Here is a 13,094-nt window from a genome sequence, read left to right as displayed (position 1 = left end):
TACCTCCCTGCACCACACACCACTCTACACGACTACTTAAACTAATGCAAAAGTTATGGTGAGCTATACATCAACACACATGCCTTATTTTCCTGGTCATCTAAACATGGATCCTAGTACTGTATGTACATGATGAGCCCAATCCTGTGCTGTCTTAGCATCTCTGCAGATGTTGTGGTAAAGTTGCTTGCATCGTGATGTAGTTCAAACTGATTGCTAAGGAACAGCCAGTCACAGTCAGGTGTGGTCATTGTCTTTGAGGAGAGGGTGTGTTCCTGTTGGCAGAGCGGATCAGTGCGAGACAGCAGCTCCGAATGTGGCGATAAACCTCAGACAAATCCCTTTCAATCTGACCCACAATACAAGCAACATCAAAAAACACTTGGTCAACATGGTGAGGAGGAATGGGCGTGCGACAGGGTTTGCAGTGATCTCAGCCGAATGTATTCGCTAATTAAAGAAGCTTCGGTTTATTTCTCAAATGAGGGAAGTGTGCGTTTGAAATGCCCTGTGACAAACCGTATAAAACAAAGTCATTTCAAAGCTAGCTAGATGTCGCCTGCGAGGGGCTCCAGCTATACAAGTTAAGACGAACAGAAAACAGACTGGTGAAAATAGTTTGCTCATTGTCTTGGCACATTATTCAGACCTACGGGGATGTTTACAGGTAGCATCAAAAACTGTAACCGCAAAGGTGCAGAATTAGCATGAATTAGCATGACTGTGTGCGTTTTGTACTGACTTTTTTGCTCGTGTATTTGTAAGTTGAGTCTAAGTCATCTTGCATTCAAAAAAAAAATGTCTGACTGGAATTGCATTTCAAGATGACATACATTTTAACTTTGCCATTGTGGAAAAGCTATGAGGCAGCAGGCCAGGCTAGGAAGGGGTGGGGGTTAGCCAACAGACCCATGAACGCTATTTACTTGCCTCCCAGTTTTACAGCCCTCTCAAACCTGCCCTACTGACTTGAGTTCATCTTAAAGGCATCTTAGTTCAAAATATACCAAGGGGGGGTGGGGGAGTGTTGAATGAGACGACTTCTGATCTTTTTTCCACATGCCTATGAATGCATGCAATTTTGCTCCAGATGTGAAAGTAATGTTTTATTCCGATGAGTGTGTATGCAGAAGAGGGGGGGGTGGACGGGGCTGCAGTTTGGGTTGGCTGGTACTTGACTGTGTCTGTGGCAGCAGCCAAGCGGCTCGGGGGGGGGGGGGTGACACAGGGAAAAGTGGTATGATTCAGACGAGCCTTGTGTGAACTGCGATCAGCTGTGAAGCAGAGATGTCGTGTCTCAGAAGGGCCGGGACTGAACTATCATCAGCGAATATTCTTGGTTTCTGGTACCCCTACGCTAACAGCAACGAAAACCCCCTACACAGCTGTTTGAGTACATCTGCTCCCTCGCTTGCAATACAAACCATTTGGAAACAGGCTTAAAGAAAAAAAAAGAAAAGAAAAAAAGTTGAGCAGAATAATACGTGGAGGAAATACTTGGGAGTGAGAACAGTGTGGAGTTTGGAAGATTATTCTGAAAATTCTACGGATCTGTGTGTCTTTTGGTGGCATTATTATCAACCTTGTTGGCTTCCTTCTCATGATTATACCAACACTACGCTTGTGCTGTGGCGGACATAATGTATTTCCCCACTGATGGCCAGTAAAACAAAGTTCTCTTGCTCACTGGACCCATATTGAGAAGGGTGTGGATATGTAGGGATGTGCCTCAAAATGAGGTAAACTGTGCAAGGACAGAGGCACAGCACAAGCCTATACTTGACAAAGAGTGCAACCCATCAAAAAGTACAAACTGTTTTAACCTTTTTTATCCCGTGTAAACTGCAGTAAAAAAAAGTTCTGCCAGCACTCATGAGCATTTTGAGATACAAATCTTACACACCGTGCAGACTTTTTTTTGTATGTCTGTTTTTTTTTTCCTACATGGTTGAGGAAATGTATCCAGAAACAGAGTTTTTCATATTTTTTATGCACTGTTTATATTCAAAGCATTGACAGAGGAATACAGATAATTTGGCACAAATGGTCCAGACCAACAGAAAGTCTTATCACATTTAAAAGGAATGCAGTTTAGCAGGTCCCCACATCAGAGCATGAACTTTGAACTTTAAACCCTTGCATAACAAAACAAACACAAAACAAAACAAAAAAACAAAAACAAAAACAAACCATAAAGGTGAACTAGGAATTAACATATTAACTAAAACATCCTTTCACTTAAGCATTTGTTTCTCATATGGCACTTGGAACAGAAGCACCGTCCACAGGTTCACAAAGGGGGCCCAGCAGATTAGAACATAACACTAACCAGAGGCTGATGGGATACAGTCACTCCCCACACAAGCGTGGCGGCCACACTCCAGGCTGGCTTGCATGACTCTGCTCCACGTCCCCCCCCCCCCCCCCCTCCATCAAGGATGGACGAACGCATTGGTTTTAGCTCCCACCTAGGAGAAGCTGGGCCCTGGGCAGGGACCAGCAAAGTAGAAAACGAGGGCACAATGGTGTGTGTGTGTGTGTGTGTGTGTGTGTGTGTGTGTGTGTGTGTGTGTGTGTGTGTGTGTGTTGGTCCATTTGTCACCTGCACTTTCAGTGAGCTTTAGCAGGATTCCTTGTGGGTTCGCAACAGCAAACAGGTTGAAAACCTGGAGCAGGATCAAAAGCCTGATGGACTGGAGTGAGACTGTCATACTTGTAAGTGCATTAAGATCAGCAAGCAGAGTGCAAAATACCAATACCAACTGTCCTCATTACACAGGCCTCTTATCAGACAGGGGCTGAGGGAGATAGAATGAGGAGGAGGAGGAGGGGGAGGAGGGTCGGGCTGGAGCTACATGGTGATGTAGCAGAGGATTGTAAGGGGAAATTGTAGCGGGGTAGGTGGGTGCTTTTTTTCTTTTCTTTTAGCCTGACAAACGACCTGAGGACACACACATCTTCACACACAATGACACATCACACACAAACACATGAGGGTGGCCACTCATGCTAACACAACATTTTTTTCCTTTTTTTCTTTACAAAGTCACTAGTCACCATCTGAGTCTAAATAGTAAGGCCAGACTCACAGACAGACAGGGTGGGAGATAATTGGAAAAAATAAAAATAAAAAATTAGAAGCGATATCCTTCCAAATGAGAAATTTGCAGTTCACTCATGCGGGATTTGTGGGAAGACTTGCGATGCAACCCTAAGGATAACGCTTGATAGACCTCTGACATGATGGCAGTCAGGCAGACTTCGCAATACAGGATAGTGGCCGTTAGGGGGCGCAAAACACTTTCACTTTTGCCGACATAAATAGGCATTGTCGCCACTGTTTGGCGCTTCAGGCAATGGTCATCAGATTAAAATTTTAGAATAACATGAACATTAATATTTTGGAAAACATATAGTGGAATCCTATCCTTTATTTATCACCAACTGTTGCCAATTTATTGTTCATACATTTTGCAGCTGAGTACTGGCCAATCGCACCAACTGTTGGAAAATGAAGAGATAAGGAGCTACGGGAGATAGGAGAGAGGAGGAAAGAAGAGTAGGAGAACCAGACCACAGTGCCATCTCTGACGAGTCTGACGCCTGTTGCTATGCCGACCATAGAGAGGAAGATGGGAAGAGGAGGGAGGTGGGGGGGGGGCGTTGGGGCAGAGCGGGTTAGATCTGAAGGAGGGAGGGGAAGGAGGGAGAGGAGGGATAAGTATGTACGCCAACTCGAATTCAGCTGTCCTCGCTGGGTCACGGCGGTCGATGGGCGAGCCGGTCACCGTGAGGGGAATGCCTCGAGGAGGATCAGGGACGAAGAGCACCTGATCCCAAGGAAAAGGACTGGTTTTCACCTTCTCAACTCGTTCGTTTCAGATGCTTTGGTGTCCCCCAGTGTGGCAGCACCTCTCTTTATCATCGCATTCAGTCTGTGCATGCACATGTGCGTATGTGTGTGTGTGTGCGCGCGCATGTATGTGTGTTTGCAACTTGTTTGAAAAGGAAAGTTCTCTCTTAATTGGCACTGCACGCTTCTTGCCAACAGTCAGTCAGCTAGAAAAAAATCTGTAACTAAGGACGACTTGGTAAAGCAATGATTTCTCCCTCCCTATTCAATGCTGGGTAGAGAGGCTCATTATGAGGGAATTTCACATTCAGGCTATAGTGCAAAACTGTCAGTCACTATGTGCTATAGCAAGCTCTAAATTTTGTTGCTATTTGGGACATTTCAGTAAAAATCTTTCAAATTCAGGCATTATGGAGCCGACGAAGACTTAAACCAGCCGTGGAGGAATTTTTCTGTCAAGCTATTCTCGACCAGGTTCATTTGATATTCATGTTCAACCCAAGTCCAGATGACTGACTAAAAAGCTAACATAGGTTATTGGCAAGCTCTTCTATGGTTGACTCTATTGTCTGAGCCGTCAAAAGTCATCACAACTCTAATGCAAACATCTCCATGGGGGGTGGGGGGCAACAGTATGTCACAGGCAACTCTGACTCAGCCTTAGTGACAGAGCATTTATTCCATTTATCTGTCTCTGTCTGTCTGTCTGTCTGTCTGGGAGGGGGACTCAGTACAGTTAAAAGTGGGAAGAGGAGGTTGCAGGTTGAAGTCAAAGCAGAACAATGTAGCACAGTGGGAGTTGAGAGAGAAAAACTGGGGTGCGGGTGTAGAGAGTGGAGGGGGGTCAAAGGGGGCACCGCATTCGATGGAGTGGGAGAGGTGCTTATGGTTGTCAAGGAAACGGCAATCTTCCCCAGGCCTGGACATTTAACCATAATTCTCTGTGACTCACAATTGTTGTGACTCTCAGCAAGTGAACCCTCGGACCAGTGGCCATACAACCAAGGTAGGCTGAGTGGTTACATTTTTTTTTCTTCCCCATTCTAGTGAGGCCGGGAGCTGTTGACAACATCAGTTAATGTGCATGGGGATACTGTGAGCAGCTGAAATTGGAGAAATGATAATAAAGATGAGGTGAAAACGGTGGAGCAGAGGGGTGGAGGGTGAGGGTGGTTGGGCCAGGCCTGAGTAATTACTGCCGTGGTGGACTGAGAAGGATGGGATGGGAAAGGGGAGGGGAATGGAGGGGAAGGGGGTGAAGGGGGGGAGGGTGAGAGATTGACCGGTGTGTAGTAATACCGTAATCTACCCCGCAATCTCCTCCCCATCCTGAATTACCCCCCCCCGTCCTTATTCCCCCTCATCTCACACCTATGCGCTGTTCCCCCGATCCATCTCCTCCCCACCTACCCCCCTGCTCCCAAAAAATAATCTCCCTGCTGCTCTGCTTGACCTTTTTCCTTCCCTCCCTCTCACTTCTCCTCCTTCTTGGCCTCCTCTTTCTTCTCCTCCTCCTTCTTCTCCTCTTTCTTGGGCTCCTCTTTCTTCTTGTCATCCTTCTTCTCCTCTTTCTTGGTATCATCCTTCTTCTTATCATCCTTCTTCTTGTCATCCTTCTTCTTGTCCTCTTTCTTGTCCTCTTTCTTGTCCTCTTTCTTGGCCTCCTCTTTCTTCTCCTCCTCTGGCATTGGCTCGGTGATGAGGATTACCTTTCCAATGTTGTTCCTCTCCTGCATCTTTCTCATGGCATCACCCACCTGGAGAGGAGATGGTGGATAAGGATGTATAAGGGGACATGAAAGAGAGAAAAGTGCAAACAGGGTGAGGAAGAGATGAAATAGATACAACAGTGACAGAAATATCTGTTTAGGGTACATTGTCCCCTAAATACCAGTTTATCTTCCACCAACACACATCCACAGAAGTAAATACATCTCTTGATCCATCCATTTTAAATATCTTTCGCCCAATATCTAAACTCCCCTTCCTGGCTAAGGTCTTGGAAAAAATAGTTGCTGGGCAACTCATCGATCATATGAATGGCAACGGGGTCTTTGATAAATTTCAGTCAGGTTTTAAAGGGGGTTATAGCACTGAGACAGCCCACCTTAGAGTTCTTGATAATATTGTTTTAGCATCTGACAATGGCCAAACATCTTCTGTTTTATTGCATTTATGTCTTACTGCAGCTTTTGATACAGTTGACCATGGGATTTTAATTGAACGTCTTAAACATTGGGTTGGCATTTCAGGTATAGTTTTAGATTGATTTGATTCCTATCATTCTTAATAAGAAATTCTGTGTGGTCATTAGTGACTTTAAATCCTCTACCTCCCATTTCCCCTATGGAGTGCCTCAAGGCTCAGTCCTTGGCCCCCCTTTTTTTACCCTTTATTTTGGTCCTTAAATATTGTTACTAGTGGGCTGCCCTGTTGTTGTTTGAGTTTGTTGTGTCCTGCTTTTAAAAATAAAAATTGTTGATCACAAAAAAAACCTTTTTTGTCTGCTAAGAATATGGAAACTGTCATGCATGTTTTTATTACATCCTGCTTAGATTACTACAGCTCGCTGTATTCCTGTCTCACTCAATATAACCTCTCCACACTTCAACTAGTTCAAAATGCTGCAGCAAGACTTCTTATAAAATCCAATAGAAGAGTCCACATAATGCCTATTTTAGCATCTCTACATCGGTTACCTGTGTTTTAGAATTGATTTTAAAAATGTAATGATTCAAGTTTGAGTTCATGCTAAATATATCACTGACTTACTAATCACTTAATGTTGCCTGAGGACCTCTGGTAGCAGTCTGTTGGTAATTCCTACGTCATGGCTAAAAACCAAAGGAAACCGAGCCTTTGGCGTCAGGGCCCCATGACTCTGAAATGACCTGCTGGAGGAGATCAGGCAGGCTAGCTATTTCTTCTGCTGCAATATGGACAAGTATGTGCAATAACCCCATGCACTAGTTTGAACTTTTAAAAGCCGCTGCTATCTTTTATTGTCTCATCATCATTTATGCTACCTCACTTATTTATACTGAATGTTGTTTGTCCTTGTTTTTTTTTTGCAATCATTTACCTTGTCTACTGCTGCTGGTCTGAGTCACAAAATGAAATTTAATTGTATGCATGCAATGACAATAAAGTATCTTATCTTTACTTTTTTTTGGATCCCCATGGAGAAATTCTTCCTCTAGGAGCAGTGCTGCTTATCTTATCTTATCTTAACCTATCTTATCTTATAGTCTTTTAAATCTCTCTTAAAAATGCACTTTTTCCAGAATTGCTTTCTCTTTAATCTGCTATTCTTACGTTTTTACTTTATTTGTTTTTTACTGTGTTTTAGCAATTCATACCTTGTCGCTTGTCACTATTACTGTATCAATCCTACTTTTATTTATTATCTATCTGGTAATTTATCTTGTTTTGAAGTCTTTGTAAAGCACTTTAAAACTTGTTTTTGAAAAGTTCTATCAAATAGTTCTTCTTCTTATTATTATTATTTCTTTTCATTTTCTGTCTTCTTTTTTTTGAAAGAGTTTATACTATACACAACATAAATATGATACTCTAAGGTAAACCAATGGATGAAGAATAGGGCAAGACAGAGGATTGTACACAGAAAAGTCGGGGCTTGTTTTCAGCTTTACATGGCATCATCAAATATTCAGATGCTGAGGTTCACTGGCCGAACCCCAGTGTTGCCTCTGACTTGGTTGGGTGTCTCAGGGAACATAATTGGTATTGTCCCTGTATGGGGAGCTGGCGGGGGTAAGCTGTCCTGCCGTTTCAAGTGAAATAGTGAAATAGTGTATGCAATATGCAATATGTTCCATGCAATATATTCCTGAAGAGAAACCTTCAGCTGGCTGGTCAAAAGAGGTGGGTGGTGAGGACTCATGTGGACTCATGTGGTTGTCTACTCTCTCCCGAGTCACCATAAGCATTATGCAATGGCAGTGCCTTAGCAGAACAGGAAAAAATTACTGATAGGTAGGTGAGAAAACTGAACTACATATATTATATGTAAGAAATAATGTGCAGCAAGCCGGTTGTTATTGTGAAATAAACCCCGACAGGGTGATGCAGGACCCCAGTGTAAAGCGGAGGGGTCTTGAATAATCCTGCCCTTGATTGGCTAGTACTTGTTGCCTTCATTGGTTGGGTTGGTTGGTTGTTGGTTGGATGCATGAGGAGTGACATTGGTTAGGGTAGGAATATCAGTGCAAGCCAATCACAGGCAGAGTAGGGCAGGTCACGACTTTGCCATCCTAAGGGGAAAAATATCGCTTGTGGGAGATCACACTCCCTCAAACCAAGTTGCATATTGCAAGAACAGGTGTTTAGGGTGTGGAGTGGGAATGAAAGAGGCACCATTCTCCCAATTACAAGTAAGTGTACCATTAAAATGCTTTTGAAGCTGTCATTTTAAGGTAAAAAAAAAGTTGCAAAATGCTGCTTTAATCACTGTTATGTTGCATAACCATTGACTGACTGGCTCCAAGGTACTGGTTCTGTCACAGGTGAGTTCCCCAAGACAGTGACAGAGACTGTTTCAATGACTGATTAACCTGCTGGGTTCTGCTGACTGTTCATGACAGAGGGAGAATAATACCCCAGCCATGCCATCCCCACTCCTCTGACCACTAACCCTGTTAAACATCGTTCTCCAGCAGCATCATACATCACTCCTCTCTTCAATCCCCCAAACACTGCTTTCCTGCAAACGCAAGGAGGCAGGCAGGCCACCTAACAACTGATGCCACGGCAACAGAGGGCCATCTCCTAGCAACATAAAGCCTGGCTGATGCCTGGCCCGGATGACTGAGACACACACACAGACGCCATGAGAAGATGGGGAGTGAGAGAAGAGCAAAATGGGGAAGGCGGAGGATGCAACCAGTATATTTCAGATAGAAAGAATGCTTGACAGAAAACGAGGGGAAGGGGGAGACCTGGGGAATTATTAACCAGATCTTGAATGTGGATGAAAGTCACAGCGACAACTACCGCACAGATGGAGTACTCAATTCTTGCTTCTTTTTAAAAAAAATTTTTTTTTAATCTCCTCAGTGTATCAGGGTAGCAGTAGGTGTGGACACTCTCACAGTGATCCAAGGAACACCACAGCAGGAGTGATCAGCCTTCCACAGAAGAAACTCTCCAGGTGTTTGTGTTGCTCATTGGAGCAGGCATGGAGAGTGGGCGCTGGCTGTGACTGAGTCTGGGTGTGGCATTTGAATCCAGATCACATTGAATAAATGATTGATTAAAATAGGGCTCAATTGTTTGTCTGTTTTTTTTCTCTGAGACTACATGATGAATGAATGATGAATGGGGTTTATATAAATGATAACATCAGTCCCTGTAATCTCTTCGTATTTTCATGCATAACGTCAAAACATTATATGCATGAAATCACTCTGAGCTACACATCTCTTCTTTCATGCTTTTCCATGCTCCCTCCATCTCTGTTTCTCTCAAGGCCCTCCCTAAATCAGACACATGCACAGACTAAAGGTGGTCACCATAGCAACAAGAGAGAAAAAGAAAAAAAAGATATACACTGTGAGGAGTAAAGGGAGGGGGATGGAGAGAGAGAGAAGAGAGAGAGACAGCGAGAGAGAGAGAGAGACTAGATAACCTAAAGAAAGGGCGAGATTGTGATATTAAGAAGAGACAGATGGAGAGGCAGAGAAAAATGGTCAGATGGCAGAGAAGGACAGACTATATTTCTCTCTGTGGCCGGTGTCACTGGCCAAACACTGACTGGCTCTGGCTCGGACAACAGAGACGTCAGCCTTGCTGCCATGAGCTCTCTGACTCCCTCTTTCTCTCGCTGTTCTTCACATGGCCTCTATTCATATCTGCGAGGAGTATTAATTTGGTCCCTAACAGTCCGACTCTGTCCGACTAAGTGGGTTGCTGTGAGGAGACAGTCCACAATTCTTGTCAGACTGACTAACTGAGTCATCTTACTGCACAACAACATATCCTTCTTAACAACTTTAGTTGCACAGTCACTCGTTGTTGTCAAGCAAGCGAAAAAAATGTTGTTTCATTTGTTTTCAGGAGGTTGCTAGAATCAAGTGTCAGAATCCTGAAACAAGGAAAGAATGAGCCAAAACATTCCACTGGTACGAAGAAAACCACACTTTCATTCAGCAAAAAATCCCAGATAAACACTGTTTGCAATGTTTTTTTTCTTTCTTTTTTTTGTTGTTGTTGCAATTTTCCCCTGTTTTCTCCCTGATTGTACTTGGCCAATTGCCTCACTCTTCTGAGCCATCCTGGCCGCTGCTCCACCCCCTCTGCTGATCCGGGGAGGGCTGCAGACTACCACATGCCTCCTCCAATACATGTGGAGTCACCAGCCGCTTCTTTTCACCTGACAGTGAGGCGTTTCACCAGGGGGAAATGGTGCATGGGAGGATCACGCTATTCCCCAAGTTCCCCCTCCCCCCCGAATAGGCACCCCGATCGACCAGAGGAGGTGCTAGTGCAGTGACCAGGACACATAAGCACATCTGACTTCCCACTCGCAGACATGGCTAATTGTGTCTGTAGGGATGCCCGACCAAGCCGGAGGTAACACGGGGATTCGAACCGACGAGCCCCGTGTTGGTAGGCAACAGACTTTCAGTGTTTTCTAGGATAGCTGCAACCAAGTTTAACAGCTTCCACTGCATAACACGTGCACATGCGCGCACACACACACACCACAACACACACACACACACACACACACACACACACACAAGCAACACGCACAAATAGACACACACCTGCTCAAGGTGCCAAGTGGAGTCAATGCGAGGCTTGATCTTGCCCTGTCTGTAGAGGTCCAAGATGGCGTTCATGGCTGGCTGATGAGTTTCCCGTCTCCCCATCCAGGTAGCCCAGGTGAAAGCCGCATACTGACTTGTCCCCTGGATCAGGCTGAGTGTGTGGATGGAGAATTGGTAGGTACCAGTTCTTAGCCACAGCTAGCAGGTCTCTTCTTCTGTCCTGCGAGCATGTTGGCTGCACCTGACATCATGGGGAAGAAAGGAAGGGGTTAATTTGTGTTGGGCCGTCACCTAAAATGTTAACTGCATAAAAATAGAAAAAGAAGGAGAAAGAGGAAAATAGTAAAGAGATAGAGAAATGTGTTTGTGTATGAGTGTGTGTGTGTGTGTTTGTGTGCATTTGTGCGTGAGTGTGTGAGTGAAGTGAAATAGAGAGGGAGGGTCTGTGCACTCTGAGTTAAGGATCAATTAGAGTCTTTGTGTATAATTGATTCACTAATGAGGCATTGTTTTGCAGTCCACTCCATTTACTGTCACATTATCTGCCCCAGCTCTCTTAAATCCCCTTTTCCTCTTTTGCTCTGATCCTACCCACTTTGCCCTCAGCTGATCTTTTTCTGCTGCCTCCCTCCAGAAGCTTCAGCTTCTTTCTACTGCTCCCTGTTTTAGCCTGACCCATTGATTTGTGCAACGTCGTCCTGCACATATTCACCGTGTGAAAATAAAGTGGTTTTATGTCTTTCCTCTGCCCCCCCTTCCAGTTGCACTATCTCACTTAACCTCTATCATGGAAACTCTCCCTATGCACGTAAAATTACACTGTCCTCATTTCCCCCAATGTGTGATCGCTCTATGTTCTCATAGCCCCTTCTGCCACCTCTCTTTCTCTCTCCTCTTTTCTCTCTCTCCATCTCACTCACTCCTCTTTCCCCCCTTCCTGTGGAGGGATGGGGGACACAAAGCGAGCTCTGAGAGAGGAGAGGAGAGCTGGTGAGGGACCCAGGCCTGCTACATTCAGACACATTCCAGGTTCCGTGTGGATAGAACGCCCATTGTTCCGCCACACATACTTCTGATAAGCTGGAAGAGGAGCAGCCAACACGGAGGGATGAGGCCGAACAGAGAGGTTGTAGGGAGGGAGAGTAGCAAGCTAGAGATGGGGGAGTGGGGCGGGGAGTGAACGAGGCGGGGGGCACCATGCTGGGTAGCCTCTTTTTTTTTGGAGACATGTAAAGACAAGGCCCTGTTCTCCATGGATGGCCAACCCCGCCCCACTGTCGCATGCACGCCGCTTCTAGATTGGCAATGCGGCAGAGAGGGAGAGAGCGAGAGCGTAAAGGCCTTCCCACGAATGACAGACACACACTGAGGACACAGAGCTCTGTAGAATGGCAAGCACCGGGACACACTGGCCCACACAGGAAGCAGCCAAAAATCTGTGGCTAGTTGGGGAAACCAAAGCTATTTTTCAATAGCATCAATTCACTGCTAATACCCCATCCAACGATCTGACATTGGGTAGTGTCATGGTTTCAGATACAGCTGTTATAAACAGGACTTGCACGGTGACGCCAAAGTCTTCTAATTGTTACCATAGGAGATGAGCTTGCCCATGGGCTTCAGCAGGTTGTAGCCCTTATGGGTATCTGAGCCTCCTAGAGGGTCCAGTACGATGTCCAGCCCTAGAATGGAAGAGAGAGAAGTGGGATAAGTTACTGTTGATGTGAATTGGAAGAAATGCAGTCTGCCATTCTTAGTGACCCTTCCTCTATCCAGAGGTCTTTGAGGAGTAAGGAGGAGGCCAAGATGTGGCATGTTTATATGCAGAGGAGCCCATACACATGCCAGAGTAGGAGGAAAAACATTGGATGGAATTCTATTCGTTTCCTTTTTTTCATGTTTTTTGTTCGGGTCACCGATAAGACAACAGGGATCATGTTTTTCTCTGGGTCCACCTATCCCATTCTAGGATGAGGATTTTGGAGAAAGCCTCAACTATAGTAACTTAAATCTAAAGGTACTTAACTCTACGTTCACTGTGTCCTCATTAATGGCAATGCAGACTCGGTTTTAATGATGTTTCTTTGTGCCCAATGGGGCTCCTTAAATCGGGGCTACCCCGCCTTGCTCCGTTAGGCCTCATCCTATTGATCCTGGGAGGCTCACAGCATGATTTAGCCTTGACTAGCACAGGCAGATTGACAGACAGTCTGAGACAGAGCAAGAAATATCAAGTGCAGCTTCACATTGATCCACACTTCTAATTAGACATATTCTGTCTGAAGTGTCAGCCCCCCCTTCTCTGTCTCTCTCCCACTCCCTCTATCCATCTGTCTGACTGCTCTCTCTCTCTCTCTCTCTCTCTCTCTCTCTCTCTACTCTCTCTCTCTGTCTCTCTCTCTCTGTCTCTCTCTCTCTCTCTCTCTCTCTCTCTCTCTCTCTCTCTCTCT

At 45.1% G+C, this 13,094-nt stretch overlaps 1 pseudogene; it reads right to left on the bottom strand.

The window, feature by feature from the left end:
• Positions 1–5,167: 5,167 nt before the first annotated feature.
• The window catches only part of LOC130119567 (synaptic vesicle membrane protein VAT-1 homolog), a 40,781-nt pseudogene continuing 32,854 nt past the window's right edge, over positions 5,168–13,094 (bottom strand).

Source organism: Lampris incognitus, chromosome 10 (genome assembly GCF_029633865.1).
Source record: "Lampris incognitus isolate fLamInc1 chromosome 10, fLamInc1.hap2, whole genome shotgun sequence".
NCBI classification, from domain to species: Eukaryota; Metazoa; Chordata; class Actinopteri; order Lampriformes; family Lampridae; genus Lampris; species Lampris incognitus.
Note: the sequence above shows the minus strand (reverse complement) of the source record. Positions and strands in the feature narration are given on the sequence as shown.